Here is a 22,854-nt window from a genome sequence, read left to right as displayed (position 1 = left end):
AAAAGTGGTCGTCTTAGGCCTCTGCAACAATGCACTTTATTCAGTCTTCTCAGGTGTGGCTGGTTAAGGTGATTGAGCACAAGCCACAGACACCAGTAGAGGTGCAGAGGGGTGTAACAAGCACTGAAGCATGTCAGGCTCTGAAAACAACTTTCACATTGAATAACGGACGATTAAGACACACTCCAGAAGACACTCTGTTAACACCTCCAACTGGTTTAAGTCCAACTGACTCCAGCTAGACCAACACTGATGCTTCATATGTTTGACTGTATGCAAACTCAGTGACCTCCTTTGTTCCTCAGCTATAAAAACTTCCCATCAGACTGTGGAGTGGAGTTCACAGCAAGTCAGCTTCACCAACAAACATGTTTCCTGTAGCTCTGTTACTGCTCCTAGCAGCTGGATGTGAGTCTCTTTAGATGATAGTCAGCACATGTTGTTTTCTAATATAACCTGATCATTTGATGGAAAACATTTTCTTCTTTTAACAGGTGTGAAGTGTGAACAGTTGACACAGCCAGCCTCTGTGACTGTGCAACCAGGTCAACGTCTGACCCTCACCTGTCAGGTCTCTTATTCTGTTAGCACCTATAGGACACACTGGATCAGACAACCTGCAGGAAAAGGACTGGAGTGGATTGGAGGTGCTCATGTTGGATACACCACATACTACAAAGATTCTCTAAAGAACAAGTTCAGTATTTCTGCAGACTCTTCCAGCAACACAGTGACTCTAAATGGACAGAATGTGCAGCCTGAAGACTCTGCTGTGTATTACTGTGCCAGAGAGTCACAGTGACACAAACCATCAGTAGACCTGAACAAAAACCTCTCAGTGTCTGAACACTTGGAACATGAAGCCACCAGAGGAGGAGCCCTCACACCACTAATGATTTCACATCAGATCACTGAGAGAAACAGTTCAGCATCTGTCTATCTTCCTCCATTAGTGGCTCACAGTAACTTTGAAACTGACTTGAACACAGATTGAAGTAGTAACATGTGATCTTTGATCAGACACAAGTCAGTTTGTAACTTTTAAGTTTGACCTGCCTCTGATTAACTTATTCCTCATTGAGGATTCCTCACTGAACACTGAATAAATTATGATGTGCACAGTTTTTATGTGTGACATCGCTTTTTATCTTTTATTGTTTTATTTTAAACTTAGCATGCTTGCTATAACTAACTATTTGTAGGAGATAATGATATAGTTTAAATGTATTCATTTCTAATAATAATAATCTTTATTTGTTTGTATAGCAGTTTTCAAATCAACATTACGAAGTGCTTCTTAAACACATTTAAAAATGAACATAATTAAAGCTCACTTAAGATTCAAGTCAGAACAAGAACATCTCTCTGATAAAAATTATGTTTTAAGTAGCGAGTTCACAGAGTCAGCTGACCTGATTTCCTCAGGCAGATCATTCCACAGCCGTGGAGCCCTGACTACTAACGCCCTGTCACCTTTAGTTTTCAGCCGGGCCCCTGGAACAGACAGTAGACCTCTGCCTGAGGATCTCAAGGTATGTGCTGGCCTGTATGGTGCTAAAAGGTCAGCGATGTAGTCCAGGGCAAAGCCATGAAGAGCTTTAAAAGTGATCAATGAGACCTTACAATCAATTCTAAAACATACTGGGAGCCAGAGGAGATCTGCTAAAACTGGAGTGATGTGATCCCTTTTCCTGGTTCTGGTTAAAAGCCTGGCCGCTGTGTTTGGTTCTGTCTGGAGTCGTGAAAAAGCGTGGGGGTGTTGTGGGGTTTTTGATGTCATGTAGGCAGTTGTGTAATGAACTCAGAGTTCCCATGTCTGATGAGTTAAAAGGCAGGTAGATCTGGGTATCATCCACATAAAAGTGGAAGGAGACCTCATGAACTGTGAATGATGTCTCCCAAAGGAAGCAAGATCACAAAGTTACCAGAAAGATGGTTTATTTCAAAATGTTTAATATTTAATTTAAAACAAGTACAACAGTGTGGTGAGCCCCTATAGCTGAAGATTGTTCTCTTATCTTTCAGTCCTCTTCAGCCATGCCTTTCACCTAACACAAGTGTGAATGATTAGGATTAGAGAGATTAAGTCCATTCACCACTCAGAGACACCTAGACTGACTCCACAATGTCAGCGGAGGAGCAGAGGGACGTAAAACTCATTCTAGTTGTCTCCTTCCTGAGAGGAGGAGTCAATGCAAAACAAAGATGTCTTCCACCTCTACTTATCTGACTGCAGAGAGGATGACAGAGAACAGTGGACACACAGTTTAACATGATGGACTGTAGGACAGGACTGCTGCTTTTAACTATCTGCTGGGCAGGACAACACTTTCACTCATCTTCATTTTACATAGCTTTGATTGGAGTCAGCAGCTTATTTCACTTGATGCTTTTTATTCTCTTGACAGGTGTTGATGGTCAGACTCTGACACAATCTGAACCAGTGGTTAAAAGACCTGGAGAATCCCACACACTGACCTGTACAGCCTCTGGATTCACATTCAGCAGCTACGAGATGGCCTGGGTCAGACAGGCTGCTGGGAAAGGACTGGAGTGGATTGCTTGGATTAGTACCGGTGGTGGCAGCAAATCCTACTCTCATTCAGTTCAAGGCCGGTTCACCATCTCCAGAGACAACAGCAGAGAGCAGGTGTATCTGCAGATGAACAGTCTGAAGACTGAAGATTCTGCAGTTTATTACTGTGCCAGAGACTCACATTGAGAGACAGAAACAGGAGAGTCATACAAAAACTACTTCCTCTATTTACCATCTTTGTGTTTTTAAAGGAATCATGGATGATCAGGAAAATACTTCACAATGACCTACAGGTGGCAGCAAGACATCATGAATGGGAGGATAAAGAATGAAATACAGATGCACACTTGGGAAGGAGCAGCTGTGGTTGTGGTTTGTGACTTCCTGTTTCATATAGTTGCCAATAACAAGTTGTTTTTTGGATAACTATTCTCATGAGAAGTTACAGCTCTTGTATCACGGAATGTTTTATATATTAATAACTCTGATTAGTTTGAATTTTTCATTACAAGTTAATATTTTAAAAAAATAGTTCAATACATTCTTAATGAAAGTAAAACTAGTAGTAAGTTTTAATCAACCATGTCATAAACAGCAGCTGATCACTGATGTTAAACTTCTATGATACAAAACATTTCTACAAATCAAGAGACAATAATGTCTGTAAATTATGTTACACTGAAATACAAGATAATGTGAGAGTGAAAAGAGCTTCTGTTATAAAAGATATTCATTAATACAAAGGATTAGATGTTACAATCCCTTGTGCCAAAATCTCAGGCAAAACACATTTAGAGGCCCTGTCCAACTGAGAAACCCTAACAAACCTACAGTCATGTGATATGACGATTAACCTACAATCTAAATGAACTAAGTAAATGCTGCTGGCCTGTATGGCCCGCTCAGCAGCTAACCAAACAAAAAAATATCTCTACCAACATGAAGACATCAGGATACCTGGCCTTGTCACCAGCAGTATGCAGCATGTCACTGGGGTTTTCAAGTTGGCACCTCCCTTCACAAATGTTTCATTAAGTTAGGCCCACGACACCTCAAGAAGGCTTAACAGTGAATTCCAGCGTCCTGGAGTCACCCCCCTCCACGCTGCCACTGCAAAACCCAGTTTTTTCCCACCATTTCTCACCATTAATATTAGACAACAACTAATATGTCAATAATTAGCCTCGTCCTTTTATGAATTGTGACCGAACCAAACATATCTAACGTGGTTCACCCCGTTGATGCGGGCTGAAACACGAACCAATTGACCACATCTATGATGATTTGCAAACACACTTAAGTCACGCAGATAGATTAAGATATTAATCCTTGTCATGATTTTCCTCCATAATTTTAACTGAACATTCTGTTAAATCTTTAAATCTTAAATCAGTGATCAACATTTATCTCTATATGTTTGATTGGGTTACATTCCTTAAACAGAAATAAAAGCAATAAGCTGAAAGTCAATAAAACTCCATAAATCCATGAGGAGCTGCAGATTGGAGTCAGAACTCAGTCATCACTCTGAGTCCACTATTACCTGTCTAGATAGGCTGATATTAATGCTTCATATGTTTGACTGTATGCAAACTGAGTGACGTCGTCTCTACTCAGATATAAAAACTTCACATCAGACTGTGGAGGAAACAGAACATCAGACTCAACATGTTTCCTGTAGCTCTGCTGCTGCTGTTGGCAGCTGGATCCTGTGAGTCTCTCTGGGTTTGTCTCAGTCAACAGTTGTTCTTCTGCAAAGTCACTTGATAGATTAGAACTAAACATTTCCTTCTTTTAACAGGTGTGAAGTGTGAACAGTTGACACAGCCAGCCTCTGTGACTGTGCAGCCAGGTCAACGTCTGACCATCACCTGTCAGGTCTCTTATTCTGTTGACAGTGACTACACAGCTTGGATCAGACAACCTGCAGGAAAAGGACTGGAGTGGATTAGTCTAGACACAGATGTCAAAGATTCTCTAAAGAACAAGTTCAGTATCAACTTAGACTCTTCCAGCAACACAGTGACTCTAAATGGACAGAATGTGCAGCCTGAAGACTCTGCTGTGTATTACTGTGCCAGACGACCCACAGTGGTTTAAGTGAACAGAGAGGCTGTACAAAAACATCCAAGTATTTATTTCCACTAGAACCTCCAGGGGGCAGTAGAAGACCTAAAATATGAAGTTCAACACAAACAGTGAAGACAGCAATCAGCTGATGATGAGCTTTGTTACTGCCCATTATAGTGGTGATAGATCATCAGTCATCAAAGGCTGGTTCACCATCTCCAGACAACAGCAGGTGAATCTGCAGATCAAGATTCAATATGTTTATTATGGTGCTCCAGAGACACAGTGACACAAGAGGGAACATTATTTGTCACAGCCCAGTCACCCATCTCCCTCGACGTACTTTTCCATTGACCCCCCCTCTGCATCACTCAGCCTGCCAGCCACTCCCACCTCATCAGTCAACTCAGCTCACCTGTGCACACAGCTGCTTCTCATTCTCTAATCAGGCCAGCATATATTCTTCAGTTCCACACTCACTCCTCTGTCAGCTTGTTCTTTGCCATGTGAGACTTCCTGGTACCGACCCTACCTGTCTCTGACTCATCTGCTCCACAATAAGCTTCCAGGCAGTGATGTGGAACAGAGCTTTGAACTGCTGAATGTTCCTTTTTAAACCTGTAGAGGGAGCTCTATGCAAAGTTTTGCTCCTTTATAAACACAAAAATGTGAGATGTCCACAATCAATAATGATTTTAAATCATTGGTGTGACTTTGTGAGATGACAAAAAAAGAAGTTTGTCCATGCTCAGAATAATGACTAGTGTACCTGATATCTAAACCAAGACTGACATTTTGTAATTAATAAAATCCTCCTGGTTGTAGTGTTGATGATATACACAGATCAGAGAGGAATGACTTGATGACATCAGTTATTCATTTTACCAAATATAGGACTGGTGTGTCTGTGTGTCTCTGAGAGGACAATGACATTTAATATTTGTCCAAAAGTCCAATTGTGAGTTGATTCCCTTGAATGTGACTTTAATTGATGGAGTGATGTAGGAGGAGCTGACTGTAACCAAATTCTCACAGGGCTCCAGTTGACATCATATTTAAAGGGGAGTTGAAAACCTACTAATCACACTGTCAACATGGCTGACAGAAAGCTGACACTCTTGGTGGTTGCTCTGTTTGTTTGGAGTGGAGCTGAAGGTTGGACCATAACAGAGTCTGAACCAGTGGTTAAAAGACCTGGAGAGTCTCACACACTGACCTGTACAACATCTGGACTGTCATTCAGCAGCAACTGGATGGGCTGGATCAGACAGGCTCCTGGAAAAGGACTTGAGTGGATTGCTTCTAATTATGATGACAGTAGCAGTTATCACTCTCAGTCAGTTCAAGGCCGGTTCACCATCTCCAGAGACGACAGCAGAGAACAGCTGTTTCTGCAAATGAACAGTCTGAAGACTGAAGATTCTGCTGTTTATTATTGTGCTTGAGACTCACAGTGACTGAAGTTGGTTGAGCAGCTGTACAAAAACTTATCGTATCAAGACACAGTGGTTTAAATGTGTCTTGATTTTCTCCTAATTTTCCTCTGAATATATGAACTATATCAGAGCATGTCATCTTCATTTTAATCTATTTAAATACATTCTGATTAAAGATCATCACTAAGTACATTTGTCATCTTGTGTCATTGCCTCATTTATTCAAATATCCATGTTTCCATTTTCTCTTTGTGAGAAATGAAAACCAATACCTGAACATTTCTTCTACATTTAGACTGATTTGAATTGAACTGTTTTACTATCAGTCATATGTCAATACATCCTCTTGTGTGTTGCCTCATAAGGAAGTGAGGTGTGTGTCTGTTTGACAGAAGAGCTCTGATCAGATCCTTTCCACACAGCTGTGTATTACTGTGTACGTGGCCCCACAGGGACACTAACCACCAACAGACCTGAACAAAAACCTGTCAGTGTCTGAACACTTTTAACATGAAGCCACCAGAGGAGGAGCCCTCACACCACTAATGATTTCAGCTGTGTTTACTGTTACAGTACAGACAGAAACAGTCTTTAGATTTGATCAAATGTTCTCAGTGTGACGTGACTTTAAAAATTGAATCTAACAAGACATTCATCTTTAAGAAGCCAAATGTATCTTCCATCATTACTGAATAAATAGCATACAGTTATCATTTGTCTTTTTATTTAAATAATTAATAATTGTGCTGGAATGGTCTGGCAGTGGTTGGATTGAAACAGGAGGCTTGTTTCGATCCAACCAAGTGTTTATTCACCAGTGTAAATCATTACAACAAAAAAAGGACTTACAAGACACAACAAAAGAAATCATGACTAATGTGCTTTGGTGGCCTGAGGTCTGGTAGCAGCTCTGCCAATCAACAAGTCCCCCTTGTCTCTGTGAGAGGGGTCCCTTTTATAGGCTGCTACTAATTACACTTCAAGCTCTACCACTGAACAGGTGGGCTCCCTCCCTAGATCCACCATACAAGATCATGGTAAATCACATTAATGAACAAATTCACATACTCACATATCATAAAATCAACTTCTGAAGATCAGATACAGGTTGAATGAATGTTTCAGGCCAGTCATGAATTTTACTGGATATTAAAATCAGACTAACAAAACCAACAAGTCCAGTCCAGCTGCATCCTTCCTGAGAGGAGGAGTCAATGCAAAACAAAGATGTCTTCCACCTCTACTTATCTGACTGCAGAGAGGATGACAGAGAACAGTGGACACACAGTTTAACATGATGGACTGTAGGACAGGACTGCTGCTTTTAACTATCTGCTGGGCAGGTCAACACTTTCACTCATCTTCATTTTACATAGCTTTGATTGGAGTCAGCAGCTTATTTCACTTGATGCTTTTTATTCTCTTGACAGGTGTTGATGGTCAGACTCTGACAGAATCTGAACCAGTGGTTAAAAGACCTGGAGAATCCCACACACTGACCTGTACAGGTTCTGGATTCACCTTCAGCAGCTACGCTATGAACTGGGTCAGACAGGCTCCTGGAAAAGGACTGGAGTGGATCAGTTTAATCTATAATGATGGTAGCAACAAATACTACTCTCAGTCAGTTCAAGGCCGGTTCACCATCTCCAGAGACAACAACAGACAGCAGGTGTATCTGCAGATGAACAGTCTGAAGACTGAAGATTCTGCTGTTTATTATTGTGCTCGATACTCACAGTGACTGAAGTTGGTTGAGCAGCTGTACAAAAACCTCCAGTCCTTCTCCAAAACATAATGATCCATGATAAAGCTCCTTTGTTTGAAACAGGACACAAAACACTTAATACAAACATTTTACACAATCCACTCACAATTGATTAATGAAATCAAAATTATTACATAAATGTTAAATAAATAAATTATACCACTGAAAACACATCTCTCACTTTTCCATTATTTCTTTTCATTACTTGAGAGAGAGTTGAAATCATGAAAAATAAAAACATCATCTGTGTAATTTAATATTTTGGTAATTTTCTGAAATGACATTTAAATATGTAATCTTCCTTTTTTTTAGGTTACAGTAGTCTGGATTTCAGATTACACATAGTATTTCAGAGAATGAGGACAAACAGAACAAAATGAGATTCCAATGGTTTTTCGTCTCATTTCGTTCAACCTTGACCTTTGACCCTCAAAGTTTTATTCAGTTCATTCTGGGTCCAAGTAAACGAATTTCACTTAATCTGTTCCTGAAATATATAAGAATGGGAAAAACAACCTGGAAACATAATTACTCAATTAAAAGCAGAAACCAAGAGAAAAACATGGAAATAAAAGAATCTTCGATTGAAATCAAATTATATCTAAAATAAATTTCATATAATTGTAATGTGTCATGGAGCTATAATTTAAAATGTGGATTTAAGTGAAATGTTTAAATGAATAGAAAAATAACATTAGGTCTTTATGCATCTGATTAAAAGGAACCTTGAATGTGACTTTAATAGATGGAGTGATGTAGGAGGAGCTGACTGTAACCAAATTCTCACAGGGCTCCAGTTGACATCATATTTAAAGGGGAGTTGAAAACCTACTAATCACACTGTCAACATGGCTGACAGAAAGCTGACACTCTTGGTGGTTGCTCTGTTTGTTTGGAGTGGAGCTGAAGGTTGGACCATAACAGAGTCTGAACCAGTGGTTAAAAGACCTGGAGAGTCTCACAGACTGACCTGTACAACATCTGGACTGTCATTCAGCAGCTCCTGGATGGGCTGGATCAGACAGGCTCCTGGAAAAGGACTGGAGTGGGTTGCTACTGATACTCATGGTGGCAGCCAATACTACTCTCAGTCAGTTCAAGGCCGGTTCACCACCTCCAGAGACAACAACAGAGAACAGCTGTTTCTGCAGATGAACAATCTGAAGACTGAAGATTCTGCTGTTTATTATTGTGCTAGAGACTCACAGTGACTGAAGTTGGTTGAGCAGCTGTACAAAAACCTCCACAGGCAAAACAAGTTTAATGGAGTTTGATGTATTATTTACTGTTAACAGATGAGAAAATACTACTCCCAATAATCATTTCAGTACTATCAAGGTTAAATGTCATATTCCTTCTACATTAAATGAAATGAGTCTCAAACAAAGACCAAACTGAACAGAACTCAAAGTGAATTTGTCTGAATAAGATCATTAGAATTGTGAAATGTTCACAATCTAAACTATATTAAAACATTAGTATGACACAGAGAGATGGAAATAAAGCAACAAGTGATTGTCAGTGACAAATGATTCAAAAGATTGATGACATTTAAAAAGTCTTCATATCCTGTCTGTTCTGCTCATTTGAAATGGTCTTTATACCAAAAAGAATTGAATTTCACCTCATTTGAATAAAGCCTGTTTGTTATCAGCTGTCTGTTTATTATTGTGCTTGAGACTCACAGTGACAGGTTCTTAGTTTATTTGAGACACTGGATGAAATCCTACTGTCCTTCTTCTTATCATAACTTCAGGTAACTTCAGCACTGGACAGCTCCTCTGAACCCCTCTCCACTGCCAGGCTAACACAAGGAGAGGCTTTCAGTTTTCTGCTGTTTCTAAACTTCACGTCATCTTTTGAGAGATAAGTTCCCGCTCTCTCTGCACCTCTGGGACCACACCTGCAGGGCTGAAACATTGGGGAAAACTCCAGAGCTGCAAATGGATTTCCTTAATGCAACACACACATCTGTCACTATGCTACGTGATATTTGGATATCTGTATGTATCCAGGTATGAAATCACCACATGCTTTCAGAAGAAAGAGATTCACACAGGCAAAGGCCAGAATAAATGATCAGATTCATTCATTCATTCATTTTCTGTAAGCACCTGTCATCTGGAGGTTTGCGGGGACCTGGAGCCTATCCTAGCTGTCACTGGGTGAGAGGAGGGGTCCACCCTGGACAGGTCTCCAGTCTATCACAGGACTAACACAGAGAGACAGACAACCATTCACACTCACACCTACAGCCAATATGAGCATGTGTTTAGATGGCAGGAGGAAGCTGGAGTACCTGGAGAGAAGCACTATATGAAAACATATTAAAACATGACTTTGGCTGATGATTTGGCTTAGATTATTTATTTTTTGTAAAAACAATCTGATATCTAAACTAGGACTGATATCTTAGAATGATTAAATGACTATTGGTTGTAGTGTTGATGATATACACAGATCAGAGAGGATTGACTTGTTGACATCAGTTCCCTAATTTTACCAAATATCAGAAGTCTCACACAGCACAAAGGAAGAACAGAGGGTCAACAAATACTTCACAATGACCTACAGGTGACAGCAAGACATCATGAATGAGAGGATAGAGAACGAAATACAGATGCACACTGGGAAAGGAGCAGCTGTGGTTGTGGTTTGTGACTTCCTGTTTCATATGGTTGCCAATAACAAGTTGTTTTTTGGATAACCAATGGATAATAATGATATTTTACAGCAGTGTTGAATGACACATGAACTGTAAGTGGACATTTCTCCATAATATTCCAAATCTAAAACTGGTCCAGTTGCTGCTGAGAACAAGAATATGAATCAAGTTAAAAACTGCAGTAACATATTGAAGAGAAGTTGTGAAATATATATCATTAATATTGAAGTTGATTTAGCAGCTTATTTCTCCATGAAGTTGTTTATTTATGGAGTCAATAGGAAGCATCATCATCATTTATTTGGAGTTGTAGAATAAATGTAGAATAATGATCTACATAGTTGAGTTTTCAGAGATGTGTGAAATATGGTGTGTTTCTCTTTGAGGAGGAGGAGTCAATGCAAAACTGATATCTTTGATGTGTTTATATGTGTTGCAGAGCAAAGGTCAGCTCAGTCTAACATACACACTGCAGACTGGACAAAGACAAGTGACTTTTACAATGATCACACCTGTTATTTTCTTCATCATGTTTTGTACCTTGGCTGGTAAGGACATGAAAATGTGTTGGACAAACAAAGTGATGTGAAGACAATGTGACTGAACTAATGAGCTGTTTCCATTTCTGCAGGTACTGAGGGTCAAACACTGACTGAGTCTGGACCAGTGGTTAAAAGACCTGGAGAATCCCACACACTGACCTGTACATATTCAGGGTTCAGTAGTGATATTCATGCTGAATGGATCAGACAGGCTCCTGGAAAAGGACTGGAGTGGCTTGCTAATATCAATAATGCTGGTGGTAACATCTGGTACTCCCAGTCAGTTCAGGGCCGGTTCACCATCTCCAGAGACAACAGCAGAAAGCAGGTGTATCTGCAGATGAACAGTCTGAAGACTGAAGATTCTGCTGTTTATTATTGTGCTAGAGACTCACAGTGACTGAAGTTGGTTGAGCAGCTGTACAAAAACTCATCGCATCAAGACACAGTGCTTTAAATATATCTTGACTTTCTCCTTATTTTCCTCTGAATAGAAAAACTATATCAGAGCATTTCATCTTCATTTTAATCTATTTAAATACATTCTGATTAAAGATCATCACTAAGTACATTTGTCATCTTGTGTCATTGCCTCATTTATTCAAATATCCATGTTTCCATCTTCTCTTTATGAGAAATTAAAACCAATACCTGAACATTTCTTCTACATTTAGACTGATTTGAATTGAACTGTTTTACTATCAGTCATATGTAAATACATCCTCTTGTGTGTTGCCTCATAAGGAAGTGAAGTGTGTGTCTGTGTGACAGAAGAGCTCCCATCAGATCCTCTCCAACATCAACCATGTTCTCTGGAGCTCTGCTGCTGCTGCTGCTGCTGCTGCTGGCAGCTGGATCCTGTGAGCAGCTTTCAGTGGATTCAGTGACACAAACCACCAACAGACCTGAACAAATACTCAGCAACCAGCAAGACACAACCACACACTGTGACTGTGAACATGAATAAAGACAGTATATGGTCACTGCTTTCACAGAAATGAACTTGTTCAGTATTTAGTTGTTCATGACTAACTTGGAGAAAGGTCAGAGATGTGTATTATTGGTTGTGAGTTAAACTCATTGCAGCTGAAACCACCATCAGAGCTGCACAAATAACACATGTGACCAAACACTACTCACAGTAAAATGGGACACTGATGAAATAGTATGATGAGGATTGAACTGATATTCATGTTCATGGAATTTAACCAGTCAAGAGAGAGGTCTTTTTTATTTTTATGTCACAACTTCAGTGTGCAGCAATAAAGAGGTACAGTCCAAAGAGGGGACACAGAAATGCTGCAGGTCAGTCAGGATGAAGCACATGATGTTTAAAAAGCATTTGAATCATTTGAAAACATGTTAAAGACTAAAATAAAGCACTGATCCTGGTGGTGGCTCTGTTAGTTTCTTTGGTTATTGGAAATGTTTTCCTTAATTATTGATGGAAAATTCTATCAGCAGTAGAATATATTCTTTGAAGAAGTCACTGAGTTTAATTGGAAAGTGTTACAATCAAATAACTGATTAAAACAAAGAACCACATGTGCAGCAAACATGTTTTAACACTGAACATAAAACAGTCAGACTCTTAAACTGGCTCCAGTTAGAACAGCACTATGAGTTTACTAAATGAACATCTAGATGGAACATTAACACTGATGCTTCATATGTTTGACTGTATGCAAACTCAGTGACCTCCTTTGTTCCTCAGCTATAAAAACTTCCCATCAGACTGTGGAGTGGAGTTCACAGCAAGTCAGCTTCACCAACAAACATGTTTCCTGTAGCTCTGTTACTGCTCCTAGCAGCTGGATGTGAGTCTCTTTAGATGATAGTCAGCACATGTTGTTTTCTAATATAACCTGATCATTTGATAGAAAACTTTTTCTTCTTTTAACAGGTGTGAAGTGTGAACAGTTGACACAGCCATCCTCTGTGACTGTGCAGCCAGGTCAACGTCTGACCATCACCTGTCAGGCCTCTTATTCTGTTTACAGCTATTGGACAGCTTGGATCAGACAACCTGCAGGAAAAGGACTGGAGTGGATTGGAAGTGCATCCGATGGGTCGACATCAATCTACAAAGATTCACTAAAGAACAAGTTCAGTATTTCTGCAGACCGTTCAAGCAACGCAGTGACTCTAAATGGACAGAATGTGCAGCCTGAAGACTCTGCTGTGTATTACTGTGCCAGAGTCTCACAGTGGTTAAAGTGAACAGAGAGGCTGTACAAAAACATCCAAGTATTTATTTCCACTAGAACCTCCAGGGGGCAGTAGAAGACCTAAAATATGAAGTTCAACACAAACAGTGAAGACAGCAATCAGCTGATGATGAGCTTTGTTACTGCCTGTTTCATGTATTTTTTCCTTATATGGGTAATATTGAAGGTTAAAGACAGGTGCATGATAATATATATATTTGACACAATCAATTAATTGATCATAATAGGTAGATTGAGAAATCCACTGATTGATCGATTGATTGATAGACAGATTGACTGACAGGTACTTTATTTATCCCGAGGGAACTTCCGTGTCCAGTAGGATATTTGTATATATAGATTTACTACATATCACTGAACAAGCTTCTCTGTCTGACTGTGGTGTCCTCTAGAGGGTGGTGGACATTGTTCATGATGGACCAGAGTTTGTTCAAGGTCCTTCCATCTACCACAGATATCAGGGACTCCAGCTCTGTCCCTACCACAGAGTCCTCCTTCTGGATCAGCTTGTCCAGCCGTGAGGTGTCCTTCTTCTTAGTGCTGCCTCCCCAGGACACCACAGCATAGAAGAGGACACTGTCAATGATAGTCTGGTAGAACATGTCCAGCAGCTTCCTGCAGATATTAAACCACCTTAGCCTCCTGAGACGGCTCTGACCTTTGTTGTGTACTGAGTCTATGTTAGTAGTTTCTTCATTAAAATATGGGGAGACTCAGTTGGTCTGAATGTTCTCCACTCTCATCTTTCTTTATGGGTTGACAGTCATTGACTGAAAGTTCAATTAATTTACAAAGGACACAGACATATAAAAACAGAGGAATTATTGAGGGATTACAGTGTCTGAACACTTGGAGGAGGAGTTTACTGTTGCAGTACAGACAGAAACAGTCCATCTAGATCATCCATCATCCATCTAGATATTCATCTTCAAGAAGTCAGTTTCTCTTCTAATTATTATTGACAAAAAACATATGTAAAATTTGTCTTTTTAAAAAAAAAATAATTGAAAGCATTTGTTTTGGGTGAAATAATCAGATATTCAGTATGATATACTGTTTTTTAATAAATAAAAATAAACCAAAAATGACTTGATGAAAAAAAGGTTTTGAAAATGCAGCATCAAATGAGGTTGTGTGATTTTTTTAAGCCAGTCATGAATTTTACTGGATATTAAATTTAAACTAACAAAACCAACAAGTCCAGTCCAGCTGCATCCTTCCTGAGAGGAGGAGTCAATGCAAAACAAAGATGTCTTGCACCTCTACTTATCTGACTGCAGAGAGGATGACAGAGAACAGTGGACACACAGTTTAACATGATGTATTTTATTATTATTTTATTTTATTTATTTATTTTTTCAGTTTTAGTCTCACCGAGTTCAACCTTGACCTTTGACCCCCACCGTTCTACTGAGTTCGTTCTGGGTCCAAGTGAACGATTTTCATTCAGACTGTTCCTGTGATATATAAGAATGAGAGAAACAACCTGGAAACATAATTCCTCAATTAAAAGCAGTCACCAAGAGAAGAACATGGAAATCAAAGAATCTTGAAAAGCAATCAAATTCTATTATATATCAAATATGATAGACTACTACTGTGTTTGGGAGCTATAATTTAAAATGTTTATTGAAGTGAAATACTTTAAAATACTCTAAAAATTAGGCCTTTATGCATCTGACTGTAAAGAACCTTGAATGTGACTTAAATAGATGGAGTGATGTAGGAGGAGCTGACTGTAACCAAATTCTCACAGGGCTCCAGTTGACATCATATTTAAAGGGGAGTTGAAAACCTACTAATCACACTGTCAACATGGCTGACAGAAAGCTGACACTCTTGGTGGTTGCTCTGTTTGTTTGGAGTGGAGCTGAAGGTTGGACCATAACAGAGTCTGAACCAGTGGTTAAAAGACCTGGAGAGTCTCACAGACTGACCTGTACAACATCTGGACTGGACTTCAGCAGCAGCTGGATGGCCTGGATCAGACAGGCTCCTGGAAAAGGACTGGAGTGGCTTGCTGCTCATTATAATTCTGCCAACATCTACTACTCTCAGTCAGTTCAAGGCCGGTTCACCATCTCCAGAGACAACAGCAAAGAGCAGCTGTTTCTACAGATGAACAGTCTGAAGACTGAAGACTCTGCCGTGTATTACTGTGCCAGAGACTCACAGTGGTTAAAGTGAACAGAGAGGCTGTACAAAAACATCCAAGTATTTATTTCCACTAGAACCTCCAGGGGGCAGTAGAAGACCTAAAATATGAAGTTCAACACAAACAGTGAAGCCAGCAATCAGCTGATGATGAGCTTTGTTACTGCCCATTATAGTGGTGATAGATCATCAGTCATCAAAGGCTGGTTCACCATCTCCAGACAACAGCAGGTGAATCTGCAGATCAAGATTCAATATGTTTATTATGGTGCTCCAGAGACACAGTGACACCAGAGGGAACATTATTTGTCACAGCCCAGTCACCCATCTCCCTCGACGTACTTTTCCATTGACCCCCCCTCTGCATCACTCAGCCTGCCAGCCACTCCCACCTCATCAGTCAACTCAGCTCACCTGTGCACACAGCTGCTTCTCATTCTCTAATCAGGCCAGCATATATTCTTCAGTTCCACACTCACTCCTCTGTCAGCTTGTTCTTTGCCATGTGAGACTTCCTGGTACCGACCCTACCTGTCTCTGACTCATCTGCTCCATCTGCCTTCCAGTCAACTATCTCAGCCTTCTGTTCCCCACCAAGAGTTTTGTCTTTGTCCTCCTGGTTCCTGTAGCTGTCCCATTAAACCATCAAACTCCACACTGATTCTCAGCAGAGTATTATGAGTAGGGCTGAGGACAGATGCTTTATATTATTGCATGCTCTCATCTGCTCCACAATAAGCTTCCAGGCAGTGATGTGGAACAGAGCTTTGAACTGCTGAATGTTCCTTTTTAAACCTGTAGAGGGAGCTCTATGCAAAGTTTTACTCCTTTATAAACACAACAATGTGAGATGTCCACAATCAATAATAATTTTAAATCATTGGTGTGACTTTGTGAGGTGACAAAAAAAGTTAGTCAATGCTCAGAATAATGACTAGTGTACCTGATATCTAAACCAAGACTGACATTTTGTAATTAATAAAATCCTCATGGTTGTAGTGTTGATGATATACACAGATCAGAGAGGATTGACTTGATGACATCAGTTATTCATTTTACCAAATATAGGACTGGTGTGTCTGTGTGTCTCTGAGAGGACAATGACATTTAATATTTGTCCAAAAGTCAAATTGTGAGTTGATTCCCTTGAATGTGACTTTAATAGATGGAGTGATGTAGGAGGAGCTGACTGTAACCAAATTCTCACAGGGCTCCAGTTGACATCATATTTAAAGGGGAGTTGAAAACCTACTAATCACACTGTCAACATGGCTGACAGAAAGCTGACACTCTTGGTGGTTGCTCTGTTTGTTTGGAGTGGAGCTGAAGGTTGGACCATAACAGAGTCTGAACCAGTGGTTAAAAGACCTGGAGAGTCTCACAGACTGACCTGTACAACATCTGGACTGGACTTCAGCAGCTACTGGATGGCCTGGATCAGACAGGCTCCTGGAAAAGGACTGGAGTGGATTTCAATTATTGAGTATGACAGTGATCGCAAATTCTACTCTCAGTCAGTTCAAGGCCGGTTCACCATCTCCAGAGACAACAACAGAGAACAGCTGTTTCTGCAGATGAACAGTCTGAAGACTGAAGATTCTGCTGTTTATTATTGTGCTCGAAGTGACACAGTGACTGAAGTTGGTTGAGCAGCTGTACAAAAACCTCCAGTATTCTCCTCATGGGAAGTTATAGTTCATGTATGAAGGAAACTTTTGTTTTTCAGTAACCCTTCCTTTATGATTAGTTTAAACATTTTATTACACTGCAATATTTATAATGTAATTTCATGCATACATGTCCTTGATGAAAGTACATAATAGTAGTAAGTTTTAATAAACCATGTCAAAAACAGCAGCTGATCACTGATGTTAAACTTCTATGAACACAAAACGTTTCTATAAATTAAGGATGAGATGGCATTAATAGAAGAATATTTTGAAAGAGGACATATATGTCATTTTTGATATGCTTTCAACCCATCATGACATTAACATGTTCCTTGGAACACTGAGAGCATGGGTGAAGGAGTTAGGACTCTTTAAATAATGCCAATTTATTTCCACAAGACATGCAGAAATTTGGCAATGACTGATACTTCTTTCCACAATGTGGACAGTACATGTTGTCTGCTTTCAAAGTGCATCACAGTGTCCACATGTCCATGTAGCTGACCATTCACAAAGTGTCATTTCTTGACTGGCAGCGAAACAACCAATCACATCAGCTTATATTTTAGCACGGGCTCTGTCAAATCAGAAACAAGAAGTGTTGTCCCGACCCTTTCCATAATCTGAAATGGTGTTGTGTTTTCTGTAATGTTGTTGTTTTTTGACGTTCAGGGCCACAGTAATTCAGCATTCTACAAAGATTCACTTAAGAACAAGTTCAGTATCGACTTAGACTCTTCCAGCAACACAGTGACTCTAAATGGACAGAATGTGCAGCCTGAAGACTCTGCTGTGTATTACTGTGCCAGAGATCACCACAGTGACACAAACCATCAGTAGACCTGAACAAAAACCTCTCAGTGCCTGAACACTTGGAACATAAAGCCACCAGAGGAGGAGCCTACGCAATATCTCCCGTCTCCGTCCATCCCTCTCAGCTGAAAATACTGCCACTCTTGTCCATAGCCTGGTCACGTCCTGTCTGGACTATTGCAACTCCCTCTTATTTGGTTTACCTGACAAATCCATCCATATACTACAACAGGTTCAAAACTACACCGCACGTATCATCACCCCCTCCATAAGTCACATAACACCGGTCCTGCAGCAGCTCCACTGGCTTCCTGTCAAATTCCGTATCAACTACAAAATCCTACTTCTCAGCTTCAAGGCCTTAAACAACCTCGCCCCTCACTACCTCACTAACCTGCTCCACATAAACATTCCTGCCAGCACTCTTAGGTCATCCTCCTCACTGCAACTCACCCTCCCACCGGCTCGCTTGACCACCATGGGCTCCAGAGCCTTCTCCCATTCAGTCCCCTGCCTCTGGAACGCCCTCCTGGAACACTTAAAAACTTCAGACTCAGTCACCACCTTCAAATCTCAGCTCAAAACTTATTTATTCAGACAGGCCTACTCCATTTCATAGTCTAACTTCTATCTCCCATTCTATCTGTCTTTTGTATGAAACTATATGTTCTATATTATGCTTGCGTGTACTTCATGTTTTATTTTAACAATTTTGTGTATTTTAATTGTGCTTTATTTTAACAATCTTGGACGATGACCGAGTTTGCATGATCTCCCTGTGTCTGCGTGGGTTCTCTCCAGGTTCTCCAGCTTCCTCCCACCATCCAAAGACATGCTCATTAGGTTATTTGGGGATTCTGTCTCTGTGTTAGCCCTGCGATGGACTGGCGACCTGTCCAGGGTGTACCCCTGCCTCTTGCCCAATGACAGCTGGGATAGGCTCCAGCAGACCCTTAACAGGAATAAGACAGACTGACCTGTACAACATCTGGATGAACTTTGTTGCTGCTGATGGTGGTGGTAGCACCAAATACTACTGTCAGTCAGTTCAAGGCCAGTTCACCATCTCCAGAGACAACAGCAGAAAGCAGGTGTATCTGCAGATGAACAGTCTGAAGACTGAAGATTCTGCTGTTTATTATTGTGCTTGAGACTCAAAGTGACTGAAGTTGGTTGAGCAGCTGTACAAAAACTGAGTTTGAATAGTTGAAACAGGACAAAAAACAAACATTTTACACAATCCAGTCACTAATGATTGATGCAGAATTATTACATAAATGTTAAATAAATAAATTATACCACTGAAAATATCTCTCTTACTTTTAAAATTATTACTTTTCATTACTTAAGAGAGAGTTGAAATCATGAAAAATAAAAACATCATCTGTGTAATTTAATAATCTGGTTATTTTCTGAAATGACATTTAAATATGTAATCTTCCTTTTTTTAGTTTACAGTAGTTTAGATTTCAGATTACACATAGCATTTCAGAGAATGAGGACAAACAGAACAAAATGATATTCCAATTGTTTTTAGTCTCACTTTGTTCAACCTTGACCTTTGACCCTCAAAGTTTTATTCAGTTCATTCTGGGTCCAAGTGAACGAATTTCACTCAAACTGTTCCTGAGATATATAAAAATGGGAGAAACAACCTGAAAACATAATTCCTCAATTAAAAGCAGTCACCAAGAGAAAAACATGGAAATCAAAAAATGTTGAAAAGCAATTTTATCTTATTATTTCTACCATACATTTTAAACAGTTGTACTGTGTCTGCGAGCTATAATTTAAAATGCTGATCTAAGTGAACGCAATAGCAAAATTAGGCCTTTATGCATCTCACTACAAAGAACCTTGAATGTGACTTTAATAGATGGAGTGATGTAGGAGGAGCTGACTGTAACCAAATTCTCACAGGGCTCCAGTTGACATCATATTTAAAGGGGAGTTGAAAACCTACTAATCACACTGTCAACATGGCTGACAGAAAGCTGACACTCTTGGTGGTTGCTCTGTTTGTTTGGAGTGGAGCTGAAGGTTGGACCATAACAGAGTCTGAACCAGTGGTTAAAAGACCTGGAGAGTCTCACAGACTGACCTGTATAACATCTGGTCTGTCATTCAGCAGCTACTGGATGGGCTGGATAAGACAGGCTCCTGGAAAAGGACTGGAGTGGATCAGTCTAATCTATACTGACAGTAGCGGCAAATTCTACTCTCAGTCAGTTCAAGGCCGGTTCACCATCTCCAGAGACAACAACAGAGAACAGCTGTTTCTGCAGATGAACAGTCTGAAGACTGAAGACTCTGCTGTGTATTACTGTGCTAGAGACTCCCTCACCTGTCAGGTCTCTTATTCTGTCAGTGGCTACTACACAGCTTGGATCAGACAACCTGCAGGAAAACGACTGGAGTTTATTGGAGAGGCAGCTGATTGATCCACCACATTCTACAAAGATTCTCTAAAGAACAAGTTCAGTATCGACTTAGACTCTTCCAGCAACACAGTGACTCTAAATGGACAGAATGTGCAGCCTGAAGACTCTGCTGTGTATTACTGTGCCAGAGACAGTCACAGTGGTTAAAGTGAACGGAGAGGCTGTACAAAAAAATCCAAGTATTAATTTCCACTAGAACCTCCAGGGGGCAGTAGAAGACCTAAAATATGAAGTTCAACACAAACAGTGAAGACAGCAATCAGCTGCTGATGAGCTTTGTTACTGCCCATTATAGTGGTGATAGATCATCAGTCAGTGAGAGGCTGGTTTATGATGGTTTAAGATTCAATATGTTTATTAAGGAGCTCCAAAGACACAGTGACACAAGAGGAAGCAACAGTTTAAGAAAACTCAACATATTAAATCATCTCCAAAATATTCTCTCTGCTTTAAACAATCACACAATAAATTTCATGTCAACATCATGAACCCAGTCATAGAAGCAAAGTCACTTTTTCTTCAATAATAAATAAATGTCCTCTTTATCTGAACTGGCTATGGCTTCTTCAGACAACATCAATCCAAGCGTTATAGTCCATCCTTCTTTTCTAATGTGTCTGTATCCTTTATGCAAAGTGACCTTCCTCACAGTCTCCTATAAAGACTTGATATCATGCTGTCAGCTGCAGCAGAAGAAGAGAAGCTCCCATCAGATCCTCTCCAACATCAACCATGTTCTCTGTAGCTCTGCTGCTGCTGCTGCTGCTGCTGGCAGCTGGATCCTGTGAGCAGCTTTCAGTGGATTCACACTAATAAACACATTAGAAACACTGAATAGTCAGATGAATGATGGAGATAATGTTGATTTCTGTTTCCACAGGTGTGTACAGTATTGATCTCATCCAGCCAGACTCAATGGTTGTGCAGCCTGGACAGTCTTTGACCATCACCTGTCAGGTCTCTGGTTATTCTTTGACTGATGACGACTATGCAACAGGTTGGATCAGATAGCGTGAAGGAAAACCAATGGACTGGATTTTTCATATGTGGGGTACAAGTGGCTTAACTTCCAATGATGCTTTTAAGAACAAGTTCAGCTACAGCAGAGACACTTCTGCTGGAACAGTGACAATAACGGGACAGAATCTGCAGCCTCAGGACACAGCTGTGTATTACTGTGTACGTCGCCCCACAGTGACACAAACCACCAACAGACCTGAACAAATATTCAGCAACCAGCAAGACACAACCACACACTGTGACTGTGAACATGAATAAAGACAGTATATGGTCACTGCTTTCACAGAAATGAACTTGTTGAGTATTTCAATGTTTCTGACTAACTTTCTAAAAACACAGAGTTAGTTCACATGTTTCTGCTCTTTTCCTCTAGAGTGTCCAAGTTAAACTGTTTCAAGTGTTTTATGTGAACCTGAAAACAAGTCACAGCAGAGAACTGTTTTACAATGATTCTCTGCTTGGACTGAAGAAAGGACATGAAAAGTAGCTGCTAGATACAGGAAATATTATTTTCATATTGGACTGATACATATTTAATTGATTTTTTAAATTAGTGTTCCAATATATATCATAGCTATATTGATATTGTATTTATTTATTGATGCAGTGTGAGGAGGAGTCAATGCAAATCTGGATCTCGTCCATCTTTATTAATGTGACTGCAAACTGAAGAGAAACCAAACCACCAACCAGACATGCAACTCATTTCCACAATGACTTTAACTGCATGTCTAACGTTTCTGCTGCTGTTCTCTGGTGAATACCACACTTCTGCTCTCCTCTGGTTCTATGTCAAAGCTTCATGTTCTGTTCTGATCACACTGCTTTTCTTCCAGGTGTTTGCAGTCAGACTCTGACTGAGTCTGAACCAGTGGTGAAGCGGCCTGGAGAGTCCCACAAACTGACCTGTACATATGCAGGAATGTCTAATAGTGATGCACACATCGGCTGGATCAGACAAGCTGAAGGAAAAGGACTGGAGTGGGTTGCTTTCATTTCTGCTCCGAGTGGAGCCACTAAAGCTTATTCCACGTCTGTCCAGAATCGCTTCACCATTTCCAGAGACAACAACGTGGATCAAGTGTATCTGCAGATGAACAGCTTGACGACTGAAGACTCTGCACTTTATTATTGTGCTCGAGCTCCACAGTGATACAGGAAGCCACAGAGCTGTACAAAAACCCTGCAGATGTCACAGTGACACTCACTGATAGAATATAAACAGTTTTTCAGACTAATATTCATAATATCTCATGCACGTTCCCACTCTATGTTTCTGTTAGAATTTGCCCTATGTGCTAAAAACCAATTCACATCTTTTTAATTCCACTGGATATTAAATATCTGCTTTTTAAAACAAGAAGTTGCTGTTCTTAATGTAGGAACCTCAAGTTTAGAACTAAACTAATTCATGTAATCTGTTAAATAGTTCTTGTCTGGTCTTATAACAAAGCTCCAGGTTTTAAAGCTCCCATTAGTTCTTAAACAATATATCAGAAGCTAGCGAGCAG

The 22,854-nt window shown here is 40.1% G+C and overlaps 1 gene segment (V, D, J or C); it reads left to right on the top strand.

Annotated features, from left to right (window-relative positions):
* The first annotated feature begins 21,238 nt into the window (after window positions 1-21,238).
* LOC311506739 (immunoglobulin heavy variable 3-11-like) lies at window positions 21,239-22,496 on the top strand. The segment is given in 2 exons: window positions 21,239-21,320; window positions 22,180-22,496.
* Window positions 22,497-22,854: the final 358 nt, after the last annotated feature.

Source organism: Chelon labrosus (genome assembly GCF_963514085.1).
Source record: "Chelon labrosus genome assembly, chromosome: 21".
Taxonomy (NCBI): domain Eukaryota; kingdom Metazoa; phylum Chordata; class Actinopteri; order Mugiliformes; family Mugilidae; genus Chelon; species Chelon labrosus.
The sequence above is the reverse complement of the archived record's forward strand: the minus strand, read 5'-3'. Positions and strand labels throughout refer to the sequence as shown.